The following is a 22,793-nucleotide window of genomic DNA, read 5'->3' on the forward strand; positions in this document are numbered from 1 at the left end:
TTTATTTGATAGAATTTCTAGTTAGAGTTGATAAAAGGATTAAATTGTGAAGTAAGCTATAAGTTTTATGTTTGTAGGGATTAAATTGAGAAAAATTCGAAATTAATGAAATATACTGAAAATTTGGTAGTTAAATTTGAGTTTAGAAGAAATTTGAATAGAAATAGAGTGTGAATTAAATTAGAAAAGTAAATAAATTTAGTTAGGATTAAATTGGAATTAAAGTATAAATTAGATAGAAATTCTATTATTATTATTAACTAATGTTGTAATTGATGGTGTAAATATTATTATTTTCATAGCTAACAAGGAACTCGAGGCATCGGCACACAAAGGAAAGGAGAAGGTTATTGAAGAATAATCGAGCAAAATTCGGGTTTGTATTACTATAATTTAAATTTATTTATTATTAATTGTATATTTTAATTAAAATGCACGGTAAGTAAAATTAGGTAAGCAATTGAAATGATAATAGTGGTTTGAATTGAATTGAAATATGATTATATGTGATTATTTGAAATATGTATTGATATTAAAATTGTTAATTGCTTAGAAAGTGAAAGAAAAAAAAAATGATCTTGAATTGGAAATGAAAGTGAATTGAGAATTTGAACACCCTATTAACTAGTCGGGCTAAGTCGGATATAATTGGCATGCCATAGGATTTAGAAGAGTACGGGATTTATCGGCTTTGCCAATCAGGCACTTTATGTGTCCTATCAGGCACCTCGTGTGTCGTTTCAAGCACTTTATGTGTCGTATACTGACCAGGTACTATTTACCGTTTAGTTACAATGTGTCGTACTGGTGTGTTTGGGTTGGAATCCGTGTATCCATCAAAGTCCAGATTGTTAATAGGGTGAACAATTTATTATGAGAAAATTTAAAATTTCGGATTGAAATTGATATTGAAAATGAAAGGCATGAAATTAATGCTTATGTTGTGATTGAAATTGTTACATGTGATATGTGATTGAGATCGAAAATTTGCTAAAGAAAAATTGTATTGTTATTGTTAAATAATGAAAGTTTATAAATTAATTGATATTTAAGAAATCGAATAGTTACATGCTTGGTAATTATAATTCTTTATTGCTATTATAATTTGAATTATGGTAATACCACTGAGTATACAATACTCAGCGTACGATTGTTTCCGTGCATAGGTTGAAAAGGGGTTAGAGTCTCGGTTCAGCATCCAGGACAATCCCGACTCCGACATAAAAATTTTGGTGATGTTTTCTTTCTTTAAGAGAAAGTGATATGTACATAAGAATTATAATAGTTATTTTGGTATGTTATATAGTTTTGTTGTGAGTAAGATATTATGTGTTTTGATGATTATATTAGTAAAATGGTAGAAATCCTTTATGGCATTGGTATCAAATTGAAATGGCTTGAATAGTTTTATATATTAATTAGAAATGATAATAGGATTTTTATTAATTAAGTTGTTATGTCAATATGTCAAGTAAGATTTAAGTATATAAATGCCTTGGTTGAAATACTGGAATTGGGTTGGTTATGTTTGAAATTTTGCAGGGGGTTGTATGTAAAAAGTTAGTAGAAATGCTGCTGAAATTTTTATAAAAATGAATGAAATCAATTAGTAACATTTATAACAATTTATGAATTATTACAATATGTTGGTTAATTATTTAACCATTGTGTAAATTGTTGATATGTCTGGTAATGCCTCGTAACCCTGTTCCGGCGACGATTTGGGGTTGGGGGTGTTACACGAACGGCGCAGAAAGGGGAGGAGATTCTTTTTTTTTCCTAGGATTCCATAGATTTTTTGTAAAAAGGGATTAAAAATCTATTGATTTTGGGTTTAACTTTAGTATTTATTTGCTGAAAGAAACGGTGCCGTTTTAGCCCCCATGACCCGAGCGCGATCCGACCCACTCCAGGGGGATCCGCGCGTTTTCATGAAATGGGTTATTTGCGCAGCGAGCCCTTCTGTGTTCTGTATTGTTTCAATTTGATTTCTGTCATTTTTTTAATTTGTACCGCATATTTGAGTCGAATTTCATTGGGACCCAAGTTTAAACGGCGTCGTTTTCCACGAGTGATTTTGAGTATTCGGATTGTTGCGTCTAATTCTGTTTTAGTCCCTTAGTTTTAAACCGATGCCAATTTAGTCCTTTCAAACATTTTAATTTTAATTTAGTCATCTTTTAGTTGTTTTTACTATTTTTTTAATGTTCTCTTTAATTTTATAATTTCTACTGCTGTTATTTTTATTTTTTATTTTTTTATTCTTTGAGTAAACCTTCTATTCAAATTTTTTATACATATATTATTATTCTTCGTGATTTTAAATCTTTTATTATACATTGTTTATATGTTTTAGTTGTATTATAAATTCGTCATACTATTATTTTAGAATTATTTATAATGCATTAAATTTAAATTTGTTACATATTATTACCCTTTTTTTTAAATATTATTAATATTATAAGTTTATTACGTATTATGATTTTAAATTCATCATGTACCATTACTTAAAGTTATCACAATTTTACATTTTTATGAAAATTTGACATAACTTTTATGTATTTATTGACGATTTTATCTTATAATATATTTTAAAATTAACTTATATATTTTAAATTTTTAAACAACCTATGCAATAATATTCTTATATAGTACTATTACGCACATATGTATATACCATTTATATTAAATTATCTCTTTGTATACATAGGATATATTGATTTTTTTTTATGTATCTCATTAAAATGTGATAACCGGTTTATTTAGTTTTTGAATATTGGTATTGATATTTGCATAATGATTAAGATTATTGTTGCTATTCTTGTTTGAATTTATCTATTGCTTGTTTATTATTCCTTGGTGTATGTGTAGATTACAAGTTATCTTTTTACATTGTATATTGCCGTTCAATCGCACTACATATGCTTTAAAAAAATTATTATGATGCTTTAAAGTATTAAGATCATTTTGTTCCGAAATTTTTCAAAATACTTGGTGTTCACAATTCCCGAGAGGATCGTGCCCTAACTTACTGTGCTTTGTTTCTTTTCGTTGAATTTAGATAGCAAAGTATTTCTTTTGCAATAAAACCACACGGATTCAAATAAAAGTTCTCTCGGGATTTCAAAATGTTGGATCCTAACTTATTGGATATGGCATTTTGCTACCTTGAGTTCAAGATTTCTAAAAATAAAGGCAATATTCTGTATTTAGGAATTTTGGGAAATTGAACCCTAACTTACTGCATTTTGATTTCTGATTTAACCCAAATAATCGGATATCCTTCTCAAAATGCCTAGGTTTTAAAAGTTAAACTTAATTTTGAGAATTTAAAATGTTGCACTCTAACTTACTGAGTGTGACAATTTACTTCTTTGAAAGAAAAGAGCCTCATCATCCAATTTGTTTCATTCAGGTCTCCTTTTCAAAGGAACGTATTTTAAATCTTTTCAAAATTTCAACATTAATGCATTAAACAATCAATTCGGTACCAATTTTGGGCGTTACGAGGGTGCTAACATTTCCTTGTGCGTAATCGACTCCTGAACCTATTTTCTCAAAATTCGCAAACCTAAAATTATTTTCAAGGTGATCCGATCACACCACAATAAAAGATCGGTGGCGACTCCCGTTTTTATTTTAAAAGTCGATCCCTGTTTTTCAAACTTAAAAATGTTGAATCTAGTGCATTAAGTATAGTATATTTTTTTGAATATTTATATTTTTCAAACAAAAATAATTTGATAAAATATTCATTAATTACATTAATACGCTTTGTATATTATCCTCATTTTTTTGCAAGCAAAGCAAATGAGAGCATATTGACTCACTAGTTATCTAACGTTTAACTCATACTAAGCGATATTATGTGGTCGGATCATAATATGGAAAGACAACTTGTATTAGTAGGTAAATTTAAACATGTCCTTCGTTTAATTGAAAATGAGCAAACTGATTGAAAGGCTAATATGCAGTCTATCAACTCCAATTGGATGATGTTTTGTCTTAAGCATCAAAGCGGATGACTCCCAAAAGATAGAGATATAGATATGACTGACTGGATTGACAGTACATTGGATATAACTCAAGTAAATAGATCATAAATCTGTTTATGAATTTATTCACTTGTAACGTTCATAGTGTGGTATATCTTAATCTTGAGTGGATGATGGACTATGTACGCGTGACTTGTATATTTTGATGTAAGTAAAAGCCCGAGTTCAAATAAATAAGAAACTGAAAATTGGTGTTGTTGGTATACGACTTTTACAATACGTAGCATAATTTACAACAATGAAATTCATAATCCAACTAATAGGTAAATAATATCCCCTCATCGACATTACATGATAGATGAAAAGTAAATGTGGTCACGATTAGTTTGTCTTTGTGATAAATAACTTGATTATTATTTGATAGTAATTGACTTTTCATGAAAAAAGATGTAATGATTACCATAAGATAAAATAGGATCATATTGGGAGAACCAAGTTATTTAAAAGAGTTTAAAGATATCCTATGAGGGTAACACAATTATGACAAGGTCATTAGACGAGCACTTATTAAGTAAGTTTCATAATGATATGTAATTAAGGAGAGTTCAATCAAAATTCTATAGTGGAATGACTTTGTGACTAAATAAGTTTATAATTAATAGGTAAAAAATTGAAACTTAATTATAAATTATTTGAATCCTAATTATATATGCTAAATCGGTCATTCCAGTAGTTTATTGAAACCAGAATTGAATTGCATGTAAAACCAAATGAATAGAAATGTATGAAAATGATGAAGTTAGAGAAATGGGTTGCATTCACAAATGGATGTGTTTTCTCACTAAGTATAGATATGTCTTGAGAATTAATTTAAGATTTTTAAATTATTATTTAATTAATTATAAATAATTAAAGTTCGAAATTAAAAGTTAATTAATCATTATGAATCTGTTGAATATGAAAATTGAATATATTTCTTTATAAATTTGGCCTAAATGGTTGTCGCCACCATAAAGCACGTGTGGCCATGATCGGCCTTCAGAGACCGCACCTAATGCCTCAACAACTTCTCTACTATCACCTCATTTATATCCATTGGGGCTATAGCCCTCCAAACATTATAATTAAACGTTTCTCACAGTTATGACATCTTCAATAACCAAGGAACTGCCAACATGGAGCCTTCTCAACTAGGCCTCACCTCCATCTGTCCTAATAGTTCGTTGGAAGGAGCACATATCCCCACTCAACGCGGATCATTTTGTAGAAAAGCCAAACCCATTTGTGAGCTTGCATTTCACACTGATATACTTCCTCTAGTTCAACCAAAGGTTGGGACATCGATTTGCAATTATGGTTAGACCTTTTCCACGATGAGAGAAGTAATGAAAACCCACTGAATTTGCTCGGTTCTAGGCCTTTAATAGATACAAGTTCTGGAAAACTGCGAGCTGTGATACTTCATTACAACGACAATAGTCAATAAAGTAAGCCATCGCGATCCACCACAAAATCCACAGAGTTGACCAGGGGCAATCTAGTAATCATCAATAAGATGACAGAAGAACAGGTTCAAAGGCAAGTGAAACCCAGCTTCAAGGCGTGGAGGGGGAACAAGAAACTAACATCGCTGATGTCACTGAGCCTATGCAAACCCTTAAGAATAGAGAGTTTGTAGGCGAAATTGGGAATCTCGATTCCTCGCGCATGTAAAGCCCAATGCATATCTTCGTATTTTGTAGTGTATAGGAAAAAGTTTGCTTTGACAAGGGTTTTGGAAGCACACTCCCGTGGTGGACAACACAAAACTAATTGACTATAAATTCCTCTCATTCTCGATATGTTTTCGATGCAGAAAGAAGAAAAAATAATAGAGGAAATTTAAAACCTAAAACGAGAAGAAACTGGGATTTACCTTAAAGAAAAGCTTCGACTGATTCCGGTTACAAAAAATTTAAGAGCGTGAGTTTTAGGGTTTCAAAAAACCCCATTTTAAAGAAGTCTCTTCCCTCCACGTTCTGACGATTCAAATAAACAAAGGACACCAACAGTTAGATACACGCGAGCACGATCTGTCCCTACACATGGCGAAGCTGACATAAGGTCACAATAGACGTTGCGTATTCTACAGGCTTTAATAAACACGAAGTGATGTCCCTAAGGAGCGCCACTTTATAACCCTCCTTAGGCCCACTAGGAGGGACTAGATTGTCATACAGTAATAGTCACCGACCTGAGACCCAGATAAGCTTTGGCTCGCCAATCCGCGACCTGGCCAGACCCAACCAGATGGATGAACACGAGACGTACAATGAGAAAATAGTTAGGGGAGCTTGCGATATCGACTCGTGGGAGTTTAAGGGAGCTTGCGGTATTAGCTTATAAGAGTCGAAGGGAGTTCGCGGTCCTAGCTCGCATACACCCAAGGGTTCGTACGGAGGGAACCGCGGACTCTAGCGTGTAACTTAAAATGATACACATGTCCAACATGCTCGAGGCTTGCTTAGAGTGTGAGTCCTATGAATAGTGGGGTTAAGTCATGAACAATAGACTCAAATCATGAACAGTGATAACTGTATAAATACCCGAATGTTTCTTTTAATGAGACACACAAAAAATTACTTAACATGCATAATTAAAATGTAACACCCCCTAACCCTAAACCATCGCCGAAACAAGGTTAAGAGGCATTACCAGACATATCAGACAATTTACAAGTAATTCTTAAATAAATAACAAACATATTATAATATAATCATAAATTCATATAAATATTTGTTTTACTAATTGACTTCATTATTATTATTATTATTTTAAAAAACTCAATATAACCCATTTTATAAATATTTAACCTTCCCTACAATTTCAAACCGCAACCAATTCAAAACCAATATCACAATCCATACAATTTCATATTCAAATACACCTAAACATATCTTAAACATCAACTTAGTACTTTACTAAATAAATATTCACATATATTGTTTAACTTAATAAACTTCATTTATTCTATTTCAACTTGTTGCCAAATATACCAAATATGTTATGATAATTCTATTTCCATTTCATTACACCAAGTATCAAAATATCATTTTAGTATCATTTTCAACCAAAAGCATAAGACATTTTCAAGTGACCAATATAACACCTAAGTACATGCCACTTTATCAAAAGAAAGATTACATCACCAAATTTTGTACTGAATTCGGGATCGCTCTAGATGCTGAACCGGGACCTTAATTTCTACTGACCTGCGCACGGAAACAACCGTACGCTGAGTATTTCATACTCAGTGGTATTACTATAATTCAAATTATAATATAATAACCAAGTAAATTAAATCATTTAACTTTAAAATTTACCAAACTAATTCATATATAACTTTCATTTCTCAATATTTACAATTCAATTTGGCTTTTCATTAGTTAACATCATATACTATCACATTGAGTCATTATTTAACTCATGAACATTTAGTTCATGCTTTCTATTCACATTTTCATATTCAATTCACATTTTTTAATTATATTCCACAATCACGTTTCTTTTTAATGGCTCAACTGATTCATTTCGTTCGATTTAACTTTTCATTTAATTACCCCTATTAACAGACTCGGACTTTGGCGAATACGCAGATCCAACCAAACACACCAGATTGGCACCCAGTGCCTCATCAGATAGTTCGAAGCAAAGTTGACACCCAGTGTCTCATCGGCAGAGTCGATGTAATGACCCAAAATTCACGGGCATCGAAAAAGCGTAATATCGAGCCTCTGTCTTAGTGAAATGGGTTCGTAAATAATTATTAAAAATATTTATGAGACTAGTGGTGTGCCTAATTAGGTTCTAATTAGGTGAATTTAGATTAATTAAGATTAATTAGGAAAAAGGACTAAAGTGAATAAAGGGTAAAAGTTGAATTGCAGATTAAAAGAAAATAAAAAAGACCAAAATGGCAAAGAAGCCATTTAGCAAAAGTTGAGGCGGCAAACAAAACAAAAATCTTAGATTTTTGTTTTGTTTAATTAATATAAATAAATAAATTAGTTATAAATTTTTATTTCATAAATAATATAATATAATTATTATAATTTAACATAATTATATTTATAAGTAAATAAATAATTCATTCTGGTGTTGCAATTGAAAATGGTCCCAACTTGCAAACTGTATACAAGAAAAATATGATGAAAAATATGAAGACCATCAAACTATGAGCATGGCAGGAAATAGAGCCTACCAAGCTTTGTGGTTTGCCATTCAAAGCAATTTATCCAAAAGAACAAATGGAAAGTATGTCACGAACCCAAAATTTCATATGGATAGGCAACCTAAACATATGTGACCATGAAATAATAAATAAGTTGACATAAATAGTTTTGATCAACCTCCTATTTTGAAAGCTTAGACCTGAGCAGTGCCTTCAGTGAACTTTGGGTCCTCACATCTATATCGGCCATCAGGTCCGATTCCAAAACCTTTTGGGTCTGCAAATACATTTTCGAGCAGCTGGCTTTTAGAAGGAACAGGGCTTTCGTCTGCAAACTCAACGGCTTCCTCTATCACCTCATCTATCTTTTTATCTATATAGCCTTCAAGTCTGCTTCACTGGCCAGACTGTTGTCAATAAGGTATTTTTTCAGTGCTGTGATGGGATCTCTGGCAGCATAGTGAGCTTTCTCAGCTGCCAAACAAGAATCAAGAAATTGAATCATTTTATCTTTCAGTCCCCACACTTTAATTTCAAGCATAATATAACAAACATATTTCCATGGAACATACAGAGTTAATCAGTTCAACTTTAAGACTATTTTAGGACTAGCACAACACACATGGATGCAACTTGTTCTTGTTTTATCAATGTAACAATAGCCCTAGCAATAACAAATAAGCAAAGATGATGAGAGGCTTACCAGGGTCACGAAGCTTATCAGGGTCAGCCAATGAGTGTCCTCTAAACCTATATGTTTCACATTATACCAATGTTGGACCTTCTCCTCTCCTAGCTCTGCCAATTGCTTCCTTAGCCACTTCCCTCACTTTCAATACATCCATCCCATCCACATGAACACCCGGCATCCTGAAAGCTGGTCCTTTCTTATAAATTGGAGGAACAGAAGTAGCCCTCAAATGAGACATCCCAATAGCCCACAAATTGTTCTCAACAACAAACACGATGGGCAATTTCCACAACGCTGCCATATTCAAACACTCATAGAACTGTCCATTGTTACAAGCCCCATCCCCGAAAAATGCCAAAGTGACGTGATCGCAATCCGCTTCTTTCAAAACCTCCCTCTTATACTTAGAGGTAAAAGCCGCACCGGTGCCAATAGGGATTCCTTCACCAATAAAAGCGAACCCGCCGAGCATATTGTGCTCCCTCGAGAATATATGCATTGATCCACCTTGGCCACGGCAGCAGCCGGTGGCCTTACCCAAGAGCTCACTCAGGATAGCACGTGCAGGGATGCCTTTGCTTAAGGCCTGCACGTGATCACGGTAAGTACAGGCGATGGAATCTTGCTGCTTTAAGAGCTTAATGAAACCAGTTGAAACAGTTTCTTGGCCATTGTAAAGATGAACGAAACCAAACATTTTACTATCGTAATACATCTGAGCACACTTATCTTCAAACGCTCTTCCTAATACCATATCTTCGTATAATTCCAACCCTTCCTCTTTTGTAATTAACTAAAATTTTAAAAACAGAAAAGAAATTTAAACATAAAATAAAAAAATAAATAAATAAATCCACAGATTTGGTATGAAACAGATTAACATAAAGAAAGTAAAAATGGGGTTGTTACTAGATTGGGGGTAGATTTGGATTTGTTTACCTTGACGACGGTCAAGGATCCACGGCGGAGATTCAAATTGGAAGAAGAACTGAGGAGGATGGGTTTGCGGGTGGATCCGAGGAAGGCTGAGGCGGTAGTGGGGATTGTAAGAGGGTTGTTTTGAGAAGTGGTGTTGAGAGGGAATGGTTGGGCGGCAAACTTGGAAGGTGAGAAAGCTGTAGCCATTTTCTTACTAGTGGGGAGGGAAGAAGGAAAAGGAGAGAAAATGGGAGGTGAAGAACGAAGAGAAAGTGGGGAGGAGAATATAAAAGAGAGTAAAGAAACAATGGGGGCGGAAAGGGATTGAGAATGGTCGCAGAGAGGTTGGAAGGATTTTGGTAGGGAAAACGTTTCCAACTAGGAGTGTTTTCCTTATTTTGAGTAATTTCCACCAAAAAGAACATAAAATAGTGAGACTTGGGAAATGGAAAATTTGGTTTTTTTTTAAATGGTTTAAATAGCCCCAAAACGACGTCGTTTTTTCCAACCGACCCAATCCGGTCTGAACCGCCTAGGATCCATGTGTTTTTGGATGAAGGGTCTAGTTTCGTTCATAGTCCTTCCTATTTTTAACGGTTTCCAATTAAGTCCTATTTCGTTTTTTAATTTGTACCTTATTAATTTTATTTTTTTTCAGTTTAGTCCCCAGATTTGCTCAAAAACGGTGCGTTCAGGGTATTTGGAATTATATCTATTTTGATCCCTGGTTATTTTCGTTCAATTTATTTTGATCCTTATTTTTATTTTATTTTTATTATTATTTACAGTTTGTATCCCTAACTTCATTTCGACTTCAATTCAATCATTAATCTATTTAACTTCAATTATTATTATTATTATTATTATTATTATTATTATTAAACTGTTTTATTTAATATTGCTTTATTTATTTGTTTGTTTGCTTAATTTCAATTTTTAATTAAACTTTTATTAGTTTTTATTTGTTTGTTTACTTATTATTATTATTTATAATTGGCTTGTTTTATTTTCTTTATTTTTCCCTTATTATTGTTATTTCATTATTTCATTATTTATTTATATTTTTTATATAGTTTCAAAATTTTATATTATTCATTATTATTAATGTTATTTATATTATCATTTTCATTATTATTATTCTATTATGCATAATAGTACCATGATTTATTATTACTATTATATCTTTTATATTTTATTAAATATATTATGCCATTATTACTATGAATTTATGTTGCATTATCATTATTCGCTAAGCATGATATTTTTTTAACTTTTTAGCCCTTTTTTTATACCATACCCGAATAAATTAAATACACGATATTTCAAATGTTATATTTGTTTTCGCACGATGCATAAAAAAAGATATTTTTAAACGAGATTAATTTTTATTATATTGGAATTAGAAAGATCGTGTTCTAATTTACGGAATATGATTTCTTTCTAAAACTGAGATAACCGAATATCTTTCAAAATAAATAAATTTTTTAGCATTTTTTCTCGTTTTCGGGATCCAAGGTATTATGTCCTAACCTACAGGACATAATCCCTTCTTCTCGATTAACTTGAAATAAACCCTTTTTTTCTTAAAAATTGATTTAGTTAACTATTTTAACAAAAAATCGTATTTTAAAGTCTCCTATTTTTCAATTTTCGATACTAAGACATCGAGTAATCAACTAGGTACCAATTTTAGGCGTTACAAGAGTACTAACCCTTGCTAGAGCGTAACCAACTCTCGAACCCGTTTTCCTGAATTTTGTAGACCGGAAATCATTATTTTAGTAAATAAAACTTTTTATTAAAATGATCAAATTACGAGCCGATCCAATCACACGTCATTTTCCGTTTTCAAAAAAAAGGGTTTCACAGTGATAATGAAGGCCAGGAGAGCTCTACGTGCGTTAAAAGGGCTAGTGAAGTTACAAGCTTTAGTGAGAGGTCACACCGTGAGAAAGCAAGCCAAGATGACGCTTCGTTGCATGCAAGCACTGGTTAAAGTTCAGTCTCGTGTTTTAGACCAAAGAATGAGGCTCTCGCACGATGGTTGCAGCCGGAAATCAGCATTTAGCGACACCAATAGTGTATGGGAATCACGGTATCTTCTAAATATATCGGATAGAAGATCATTAGTAAGTGTTTTAAGCCTTTTGTTTATGACTTTATGTGTGGTTTAAAGATTCAGTTTCTTATTTGCCTTGTCTGTATGTCTGTGTGTGCTCTAGTCGAGAGAAGGAAGTAGCATAGCAGATGATTGGGACGAAAGGCCACACACAGTTGAAGAAGTGAAAGCTATGTTACAACATAGGAAAGAAGCTGCTTTGAAACGTGAAAAGAGCTTGTCACAAGCACTGTCACAACAGGTTCATGTTCGGTCTTTAACCATGTCTTGTTGTATCATATTGTAATGATTCATATAAACCAATTTGACCGTAAAATAGATGAGGAGAGCTCGAAGGAGTCCGTCAATGGGGGACAAGATGAGTGGCTTGATCGTTGGATGCCTGCTAAACCATGGGATAACAGAGGAAGAGCTTCAATGGATCAAAGAGATAATGTCAAAACTGTTGAAATGGACACTTCACAGCCTTATTCATATGTAGCACCAAATTATAGAAGAACAAATTCAAACCATTATCACCAAAGGCCTAGTTCACCTCTCCATAGGGTTTGGTTCCATTAAGTCGGTGGGTTGGGTTATTGAATCGGCTTTTGTGATTATTTTGCAGATAAAAACAGATGTAGAAACACAAGGAGATTTCATAAGGTTTTTGATAAAAGAAGTTGAGAATGTTTCGTTTACCGATATCGAAGATGTTGTCCCTTTTGTTAAATGGCTAGACGATGAGCTCTCCTACTTGGTAACCTTTCGTTTTTTCATTACTAAGACGCTTCTGGTTTTCGGTTTTCGTTTCAACTTTAATTGTTTATTTAGGTCGACGAAAGAGCCGTGCTAAAACATTTCGAATGGCCGGAGCAGAAGGCTGATGCCTTACGCGAGGCAGCATTCGGCTACTGAGATCTCATTTTCATGGACTTTCACATGGGACACAATTTCTTTCATGTGAGGTAATATCTTTTAATAACAAAGAAATATCATGGAAAGTGATACTCCAACTAAATTATACTGCACAAGCTTAATTCAACTCATGAATTTGTGGGTAACATGAAGTTTCAGATTAAATATAGCTAAGGTTACTAAATTATTATTAACTTTATGTTTTGGTCTCTCAATTTTAAAAAGTTATAAAATGGTCACTACATTCTACGAAGTTTCATTTAAGTCAGTGGATTGTTAGATTCATTGATGCATGGTCTTCTCCATTTCCACTGTCTATACTAAGCGAAATCTCTTTTTTTTTTTCTACAGTTCAGCTCAACACAATGCACAACCTTTCCACCCTTCTCCAATTACACCCTCTCCATCGAAAACACGTCCGGTTCAAGTACGGTCTGCGAGCCCTTATTGTATTAGGGAAGACCGAACCTCGTTTTCATCATCACAAAAACCAAGTTTAAGGTCCAATTATTATTACACAGACAGGGTTAGTACTCAAGCTAGTACTAGTATAAACAATGCTACTACATTGCCTAATTACATGGCAGCAACAGAGTCTGCAAAGGCTAGGATTAGGTCTCAAAGTGCACCAAGACACAGGCCATCGACACCAGAGAGGGACCGAATCGGTTAAGCAAGGAAAAGGCTATCGTTTCCCGTCCCGAAACCATATGGTATCGGGATGGGGTACAGAGGTTATGGTCATAGCTTGAGGAGCCCGAGTTTTAAAAGTGTAAGCAGATCGCAATTCGGATTGGAACGACAGTCTAACTATTCATCTTGTTGTACTGAGAGCCTTGGTGGTGAAATGTCACCATCTTCAACTAGTGATCTACGAAGGTGGTTGAGGTGATCCCATCAATGTAGCTGTTGGTTTTTACTAGTTTTATAGTGTGTTTCCATTGTTGATTTTACCAATTCTTGGTTGAAATTCAAGCTTTATAAGTGAGGCAGCTGCGATGAACCCTTCCTCACTGGGATCTTTCATGAGATTCATAACCAAATTGAGTGTCTAATACTATAAAGTAACTCTGTAATTCTGTTTTGTCATAACTTTTTAATATATTAAAGCTTATCATCTTTTCCATGTATGGTATTCAAGTTTGGTAAGTTTCCACCCCCGTGAAGATATTGCTCAAAATTTCCCATCTTTATTTGGATTCAAAATAAGGATAATTTTATCGTTTTCATCTGTTTTACTGTTTGAAATTAGTCTTATTCAGGTGACACCATTGCTTTATAAACAATGATAGATGTTAGAGATAGGGCAGGAGCCAGTAGAGATGCTGTTGGTGGGCTAAGATGATAGCTACTTTTTATAATCTTTTATCATGTCCATTAAAAGAGGGGGTAGGCTGAACATGATCTCAATAATGAAGAGGAAACTGAAACAGGGCATGTGGTATGTTTTTTCTTTTTTTTTTTTATGCCATTGACCCTCATTGGTCACTGCCAGTCTTATCTTTCACAGAAATTCAGAATAACAATAATGAAGGGGAAATGATTTTCGATGGGGTTTCGGGTTGTGAGATAAAAAGATACTTGTGCTTCTTTGGGGATGTTTTATATGATATGATATGATTGCACCTATTGCCGGTCTTTTATCTTTTGCAGGTCTTTCATATGGTCTTGGGTTTCTGATCTGTAGATGCCTTTGTAACTTGGGAGTTGTAGCTCTCTTTCTACATGTGAACAAAAATTAATATTTTTCGTTTTATTCCTTGAATTTCAATTTGGCAATTAAGTTTATTATAATTTTAAATTTAAAAAATTAAAAATTTGATAGTGTTATATTATGAAATTATACCACATCAAAATTTATGTGTTATATTTAATATTTTAATAATTGTATTTGTAATTAAATAGGTTAGACCATCAATTTCTGATCCAGTTAGTCTGATTATTAAATTAATAATAATTAAATTTTAATTATTTATTTAATAAATATCTATCTAATAATTTAATATAATTATTGCAAATGTATATATATTTCTATCAATACATTTGTATTAAATCACTACCATACATTTGTCTTTGTTTAACTTATTTTATAATATAATACTAATAAATATGATTTATGATTTAATATTAAACCTTATTAATGAAATTTTAATAAAAATATCACATAAAAATCTTCACTTACCCAACTTATGCCGCCTCATACTTGTGAATTAGTTTAATTGCCATTTTGATCTTTTATATTTTCTTTTTAATCTATAATTAAACTTTTACCCTTTATTCAATTTAGTCTTTTTTACTAATTATATTAAATTAAGCTAAATTCACCTAATTAAAACTTAATTAAATGCACTACTAAACTCATAGTTATTTCTAATAATTATCTATAAGTTCAATTTTCTAAGAAGAAGGTCTGATATTATACTTTTTCGATGCCCGTGAATTTTGGGTCATTACATAAAATTTTATTATTACCAAATGTTGTTGGTTGGTTTTCAGCACCTCAAAATATTAATCCTCCTCGCAAAACTATCTTTAAACAAATTTGCTAACACTATTAACAAATAGTTTTTTTTTTTAACTCTCTGAACAAATAGACTTTTTTCTTTTTTTAACTAACATTTTTTTTTCACTTCAAAGCTTAACAAACATTGACTTCCCAAAGAATTGGGGTTTTTAAACATCTCTGCTTGTGGTAGATTCAAGATTTTAGACCTTTAGTCATGTTGGATGGTAGGGGAGTAAAGAATCTTTACTGTCTCAAAATCCCAAATTGGCATGTCGACTGTCGATTTGGCCTTCTTAGGCAACAAAGATTCTTTTCTACATCTGCACCGAATTGCTAGCCATATGAATCCCAAATCAGCATGTCGATTGTCGAATTTGGAATTTTGAGGATTTCCCATATCTGTTTGTGATGCAGTTATTGCAACTATTACTACTTTAAATTGTTAACCATCATATCAATTTGGGGTTTCTATGCACAGTTTATATTATTTAAGTAAAAAAATCATATTATTTCAGTAATTAATTTTTTTAATATTAATTCGGAAAAATAAACCTTGAATCGATGATTGAATTAAAATATAAAATTGAATTTCAAATCTATTAAGAGTAGAGGTACAGGAATCTTATGTTAAGTGTATGTATTGAGCTGGTATCAATGGTCTCGCTGACAAAAACCAAACAACGAAACAATGCTTCAATGTTTCTTACGTTTCTCCAAAACTGTAACAACTGTTCCCTGTTCACTCATCTCCCCCATAAACCCTTCATTTCTCTTGTTCTATTCCTCATCTCCGAATCCACCGCCCAATCAACGGCAACCGTCGCTGTCGCCAATAGCTTCCCCTACGCGAGTCCTGAAACTGATATCCGCCTGGTCCGACCCTCTCCTCGCTGAAGAAATCTTCGATGTCGCCATCACCCAACCTGGTTTTCGTCACTCTTACTCTTCCTTCCTCGTCCTCATTCTCAAACTCGGCCGTTCCAAGCACTTCTCTCTTGTCGACGACCTTCTCGTTTGTCTCAAATCCGATCAATATCGGGTAACCCCGACTCTCTTTTCTTACCTCATCAAAATCTACGCCGAAGCTGATTTACCCGAGAAAGCTCTCAGTGTGTTCTACAAAATGCTTGAATTCAACGTTAAGCCTTTACCCAGACACTTAAATCGTATCCTCGAGCTGCTTGTTTCTCATCGTAACTTCATCATGCCTGCTTTCGACCTTTTCAAGACTGCCCATAAATACGGTGTTTTCCCCAATACCAAATCTTACAACATTTTGATGGGTGCGTTTTGTTTGAACGGGGATTTGAGTATTGCGTACAAACTGTTCAACAAAATGCTTGAGAGAGACGTTATGCCTGATATCGAGTCTTATGGGATATTAATGCAAGGGCTATGCAGGAAGAGTCAAGTGAATAGAGCTGTAGATTTGTTAGAAGATAGGTTGAATAAAGGATTCGTACCGGATTCATTGAGTTATAGTACTTTGTTGAATAGTTTGTGTAGGAAGAAGAAGCTTAGAGAAGCTTATAAGCTTCTTTGTAGAATGAAAGTTAAAGGGTGTAACCCTGATATTGTGCATTATAATACTGTTATATTGGGTTTTTGCAGAGAAGGAAGAGCTATGGGTGCTGTTAAGGTTCTTGAGGATATGCCTTCAAATGGGTGTTTGCCTAATTTGGTTTCTTATAGGACTTTGGTTGGATGGTTATGTGATCAAGGGATGTTTGATGAGGCTAAAAAGCATATGGAGGAAATGTTGTCAAAAGGGTTTTCGTCACATTTTTCGGTTTCTCATGCTTTAATCAAAGGGTTTTGCAGTGTTGGTAAGATTGATGCAGCTACTGAAGTGCTAGGGGAAATGCTTGAGTACCGGGAAGTACCGCATACAGATACTTGGGGAACGATAGTTCCTACAATCTGTGAAGATTATGAAACAGAGAAAATGGAGGAGATTTTAGAAGAGGTTATGAAGATAGAAATTAAGAGACACAAGAACAGTAGAGGCAGGCATTGGATTGGAGGATTGCTTGATTAGCAAAATAAGAAATAGATCAAAGTGACGTTGTATATTACTACAGATAATGCAGATTTAATTGGCTATATATGTTCCCTGGTGTCCAGGATTGTTGAATGGTGTTAATCCAGGTATGAGTCTGCCTGTTTTTCAGCATTTTCTTAGCACAAGGTTTAAGTAAGATTGAGCTCTTGTTAGGATGATTTGTTTCAAAGGACGGGAACATAAGCACCTAGTTATATTTTTGGTTAGTATTTTGAGCAAACTTGTTGAAGCAATTCAAAAACATTGGATATAGCAATTATAAAGGTTGAATGTACCTGGCAGTTTTCTTTATATCAGATCAAATTAGTTCCTCTACTATTAAATCAATCAAATTAGTTCTTATATTATTAAAAAGAATCAAATAAGACCAAATTTCGAAAGAATTAACAAATGCCATTTAAAAAATGTCATTTAGTCCTTGTATTAGTAAGGGTTGAAATTTTTTAAATATTAAATGTTAATTTTGTTGCACTTTAACTTTATTTTATTCTCTTTAATATTCAAGGGATTAGATTAATACATTTAATAATACAGGACTCATTTGATCCAAATCCTATAATAGAGAGACTTGACATGTACTTTCACCAATTATGAAGACATTTTATTGCTTCTGGTGGCTTGATATTGGTATAGGGTGATTGCAGGTAATTTGAATGATTGGGTGTTTGCCTCGCCACCCTTTAAAGGGATGCTGCTGATGCAGAGATGCCATCTGCTTTCTGATATTTGGATCCACACAAAAGCCATCATAAAGAAAAGCTTCAATGGCTGTAAGCTGTTTGATTCAATAAAGGTTCACTTTATTACAGTCTTGAAGATGTGTTTCCATGGTCCACCGGCCTTTTTACCGGGTATCAAGGTGGTTGGTGGCAGTTGCAAAACGTTTCTTCGAGCAATTTTATTTGTAAAATCATTACCTATTTGCAATTGAAAATTGGGCCTAATTCATTCTGGTGTTGCAATTGAAAATGGTCCCAACTTGCAAACTGTATACAAGAAAAATATGATGAAAAATATGAAGACCATCAAACTATGAGCATGGCAGGAAATAGAGCCTACCAAGCTTTGTGGTTTGCCATTCAAAGCAATTTATCCAAAATAACAAATGGAAAGTATGTCACGAACCCAAAATTTCATATGGATAGGCAACCTAAGGAACACAATACTTGGTACGCAATAAACACTAAAATCAAGTGAACGCGTGATTGCTACCACAAACTAAACATATGTGACCATGAAATAATAAATAAGTTGACATAGAGAGTTTTGATCAACCTCCAATTTTGAAAGCTTAGACCTGAGCAGTGCCTTCAGTGAACTTTGGGTCCTCACATCTATATCGGACATCAGGTCCGATTCCAAAACCTTTTGGATCTGCAAATACATTTTTGAGCAGCTGGCTTTTAGAAGGAACAGGGCTTTCGTCTGCAAACTCAACGGCTTCCTCTACCACCTCATCCATCTTTTTATCTATAGCCTTCAAGTCTGCTTCACTGGCCAGACAGTTGTCAATGAGGTATTTTTTCAGTGCTGTGATGGGATCTCTGGCAGCATAGTGAGCGTTCTCAGCTTCCAAACAAGAACCAAGAAATTGAATCATTTTATATTTCAGTCCCCACACTTTAATTTCAAGCATAATATAACAAACATACTTCCATGGAACATACAGAGTTAATCAGTTCAACTTTAAGACTTTTAGGACTAGCACAACACACATGGATGCAACTTGTTCTTGTTTTATCAATGTAACAATAGCCCTAGCAATAACAAATAAGCAAAGATGATGAAAGGCTTACCAGGGTGACGAAGCTTATCAGGGTCAGCCAATGAATGTCCTCTAAACCTATATGTCTCACATTCTACCAATGTTGGACCTTCTCCTCTCCTAGCTCTGCCAATTGCTTCCTTAGCCACTTCCCTCACTTTCAATACATCCATCCCATCCACATGAACACCCAGCATCCCGAAAGCTGGTCCTTTCTTATAAATCGGAGGAACAGAATAGCCCACAAATTGTTCTCAACAACAAACACGAGGGAAATTTCCACAACGCTGCCATATTCAAACACTCATAGAACTGTCCATTGTTACAAGTCCCATCCCCGAAAAAAGCCAAAGTGACATGATCACAATCCGCTTCTTTCAAAACCTCCCTCTTATACTTAGAGGTAAAAGCCGCACCGGTGCCAATAGGGATCCCTTCACCAATAAAAGCGAACCCGCCGAGCATATTGTGCTCCCTCAAGAATATATGCATTGATCCACCTTGGCCACGGCAGCAGCTGGTGGCCTTATCCAAGAGCTCACTCAGGATAGCACGTGCAGGGATGCCTTCGCTTAAGGCCTGCACGTGATCACGGTAAGTACAGGCAATGGAATCTTGCTGCTTTAAGAGCTTAATGAAACCAGTTGAAACAGCTTCTTGGCCATTGTAAAGAAGAAACGAAACCAAACATTTTCCTATAGTAATACATCTGAGCACACTAATCTTCAAACGCTCTTCCTAATACCATATATTCGTATAATTCCAACCCTTCCTCTTTTGTAATTAACTAAAATTTTAAAAAAATAAAAGAAAATTAAACATAAAATATGATGAAAAATATGAAGACCATCAAACTATGAGCATGGCGGGAAATAGAGCCTACCAAGCTTGGTGGTTTGCCATTCAAAGCAATTTATCCAAAATAACAAATGGAAAGTATGTCACGAACCCAAAATTTCATATGGATAGGCAACCTAAAGAACACAATACTTGGTACGCAATAAACACTAAAATCAAGTGAACGCGTGACTGCTACCACAAACTAAACATATGTGACCATGAAATAATAAATAAGTTGACAAAAATAGTTTTGATCAACCTCCTATTTTGAAAGCTTAGACCTGAGCAGTGCCTTCAGTGAACTTTGGGTCCTCACATCTATATCGGCCATCAGGTCCGATTCCAAAACCTTTTGGATCTGCAAATACATTTTTGAGCAGCTGGCTTTTAGAAGGAACAGGGCTTTCGTCTGCAAACTCAACAGCTTCCTCTACCACCTCATCTATCTTTTTATCTATAGCCTTCATGTCTGCTTCACTGGCCAGACGGTTGTCAATGAGGTATTTTTTCAGTGCTGTGATGGGATCTTTGGCAGCATAGCGAGCGTTCCCAGCTTCCAAACAAGAACCAAGAAATTGAATCATTTTATCTTTCAGTCCCCACACTTTAATTTCAAGCATAATATAACAAACATATTTCCATGGTACATACAGAGTTAATCAGTTCAACTTTAAGGCTATTTTAGGACTAGCACAACACACATGGATGCAACTTGTTCTTGTTTTATCAATGTAACAATAGCCCTAGCAATAACAAATAAGCAAAGATGATGAAAGGCTTACCAGGGTCAAGAACCTTATCAGGGTCAGCCAATGAATGTCCTTTAAACCTATATGCCTCACATTCTACCAATGTTGGACCTTCTCCTCTCCTAGCTCTGCCAATTGCTTCCTTAGCCACTTCCCTCACTTTCAATACATCCATCCCATCCACATGAACACCTGGCATCCCGCAAACTGGTCCTGTCTTATAAATCGTAGGAACAGAAGTTTCCCTCAAATGAGACATCCCCATAGCTCACACACTGTTCTCAACAACAAACACAATGGGCAATTTCCACAACGCTGCCACATTCAAACACTCATAGAACTGTACATTGTCACAAGTGCCATGCCAGAAAAATGCCAAAGTGACTTGATCGCAATCCGCTTCTTTCAAAACCTCCCTCTTATACTTGGATCTAAAAGCCACACCGGTGGCAATAGGGATCCCTTCCCAAATAAAATCGAGCCCGCCGAGTACATTGTGCTCCCTCGAGAATATATTCAGTGATCCACCTTGGCCACGGCAGCAGCCGGTGGCCTTACGCAAGAGCTCACTCAGGATAGCACGTGCAGGGACACCTTTGCTTAAGGCCTGCACGTGATCAGGGTAAGCATAGACGATGGAATCTTGCTGCTTTAAGAGCTTAATGAAACCAGTTGAAACAGCTTCTTGGCCATTGTAAAGATCAACGAGACCAAACATTTTCCTATCGTAATACATCTGAGCACACTTATCAAACGCTGTTCCTACTGCTCTTCCTAATACCATATCTTCGTATAATTCCAACCCTTCCTCTTTTGTAATTAACTAAAATTAAAAAAAAAAAAGAAAAGAAAAGAAATTTAAACATAAAATAAATAAATAAACCCACAGATTTGGTATGAAACAGATTAACATAAAGAAAGTAAAAATGGGGTTGTTACCAGGTTGGGGGTAGATTTGGATTTGTTTTCCTTGACCACGGTCTCAGATCCACGGCGGAGATTCAAATTGGAAGAAGAACTGAGGCGGATGAGTTTGCGGGTGGATCCGAGGAAGGGTGAGGCGGTAGTGGGGATTGTAAGAGGGTTGTTTTGAGAGGTGGTGTTGAGAGGGGATGGTTGGGCGGCGAACTTGGAAGGTGAGAAAGCTGTAGCCATTTTCTTCCTAATGGGGAGGGAAGAAGGAAAAGGAGAGAAAATGGGAGGTGAGGAAGGAAGAGAAAGTGGGTAGGAGAATATAAAAGAGAGGAAAGAAACAATGGGGGCGGAAAGGGCGTGGGAATGGTGGCAGAGAGCGTTGGAAGGATTTTGGTACCCTAAAAATAGATCAGAAGGAAAAACTAGGAGCGATTTCGTTATTTTGACTTAATCTCGTAAGAACATAAAATAGTGAGACTTGGGAAATGGAAAAAATCATGAAATCAGATTGAAATCATTTAAAGAAAGTCAAAAATGAAATCGTTTTTAACATATTCGACTTTTGTAAATTGGCTATAAAAGTCACAATATAGATTGTAATTAGGGGTTTGAAAATAAAAAAGAAAAAAAGCAGCCAAAATTTTCAAATGTTTTCTTCTCTTCATTCAATTTTTTAGTACATGATATATATATAAATACATAAAAAAATATAAAAAAAATTACATGGTTGTTCTCTGTCGTCAGGAACCGAAAGGTCTCTTCTCCCTTTGGCCATTTTTGGCTACTTTTTCTAAGAAGCGACCCTAGATTTGGAATCAAGGGGTCGAGATGATTAAAGAGGTTTTTTTTTGAAATTTTTTTTGAACACTGGAAACGGCAGCGGTCAGTGGCCGCGGCAGTCCACGACGGAGCCGATGGCCGGAGGGGAGAATGTTTTCAAAAATAAAAAAGGGGAGTTTAGATTTTTTTTTTAGAAAGAGGCTTGAAATATTTTTTAGAAAAAAATTGGTTTAAATAGGCCCATTAAATGATGTCGTTTTAGGGCTGACTTCAATAGCCCAAAACAACGTCGTTTTGAGCGAACCGACCCAATCCAGCCCGAATCGCTTAGGATCCGCGTGTTTTT

General features: G+C 34.6%; 5 pseudogenes; 2 read left to right on the forward strand and 3 right to left on the reverse strand.

The window, feature by feature from the left end:
* Window positions 1-8,180: 8,180 nt before the first annotated feature.
* On the reverse strand, window positions 8,181-10,229 carry LOC121224275 (pyruvate dehydrogenase E1 component subunit alpha-3, chloroplastic-like; annotated as a pseudogene).
* Window positions 10,230-11,658: 1,429 nt separating this feature from the next.
* LOC121224276 (protein IQ-DOMAIN 1-like) lies at window positions 11,659-13,856 on the forward strand (annotated as a pseudogene).
* Window positions 13,857-15,932: 2,076 nt separating this feature from the next.
* LOC107946602 (pentatricopeptide repeat-containing protein At4g01400, mitochondrial-like) lies at window positions 15,933-18,346 on the forward strand (annotated as a pseudogene).
* Window positions 18,347-18,429: 83 nt separating this feature from the next.
* Window positions 18,430-20,027, reverse strand: LOC107944066 (pyruvate dehydrogenase E1 component subunit alpha-3, chloroplastic-like; annotated as a pseudogene).
* LOC107946603 (pyruvate dehydrogenase E1 component subunit alpha-3, chloroplastic-like) lies at window positions 19,992-22,577 on the reverse strand (annotated as a pseudogene).
* Window positions 22,578-22,793: the final 216 nt, after the last annotated feature.

Source organism: Gossypium hirsutum, chromosome D12, assembly GCF_007990345.1.
Source record: "Gossypium hirsutum isolate 1008001.06 chromosome D12, Gossypium_hirsutum_v2.1, whole genome shotgun sequence".
NCBI lineage: Eukaryota > Viridiplantae > Streptophyta > Magnoliopsida > Malvales > Malvaceae > Gossypium > Gossypium hirsutum.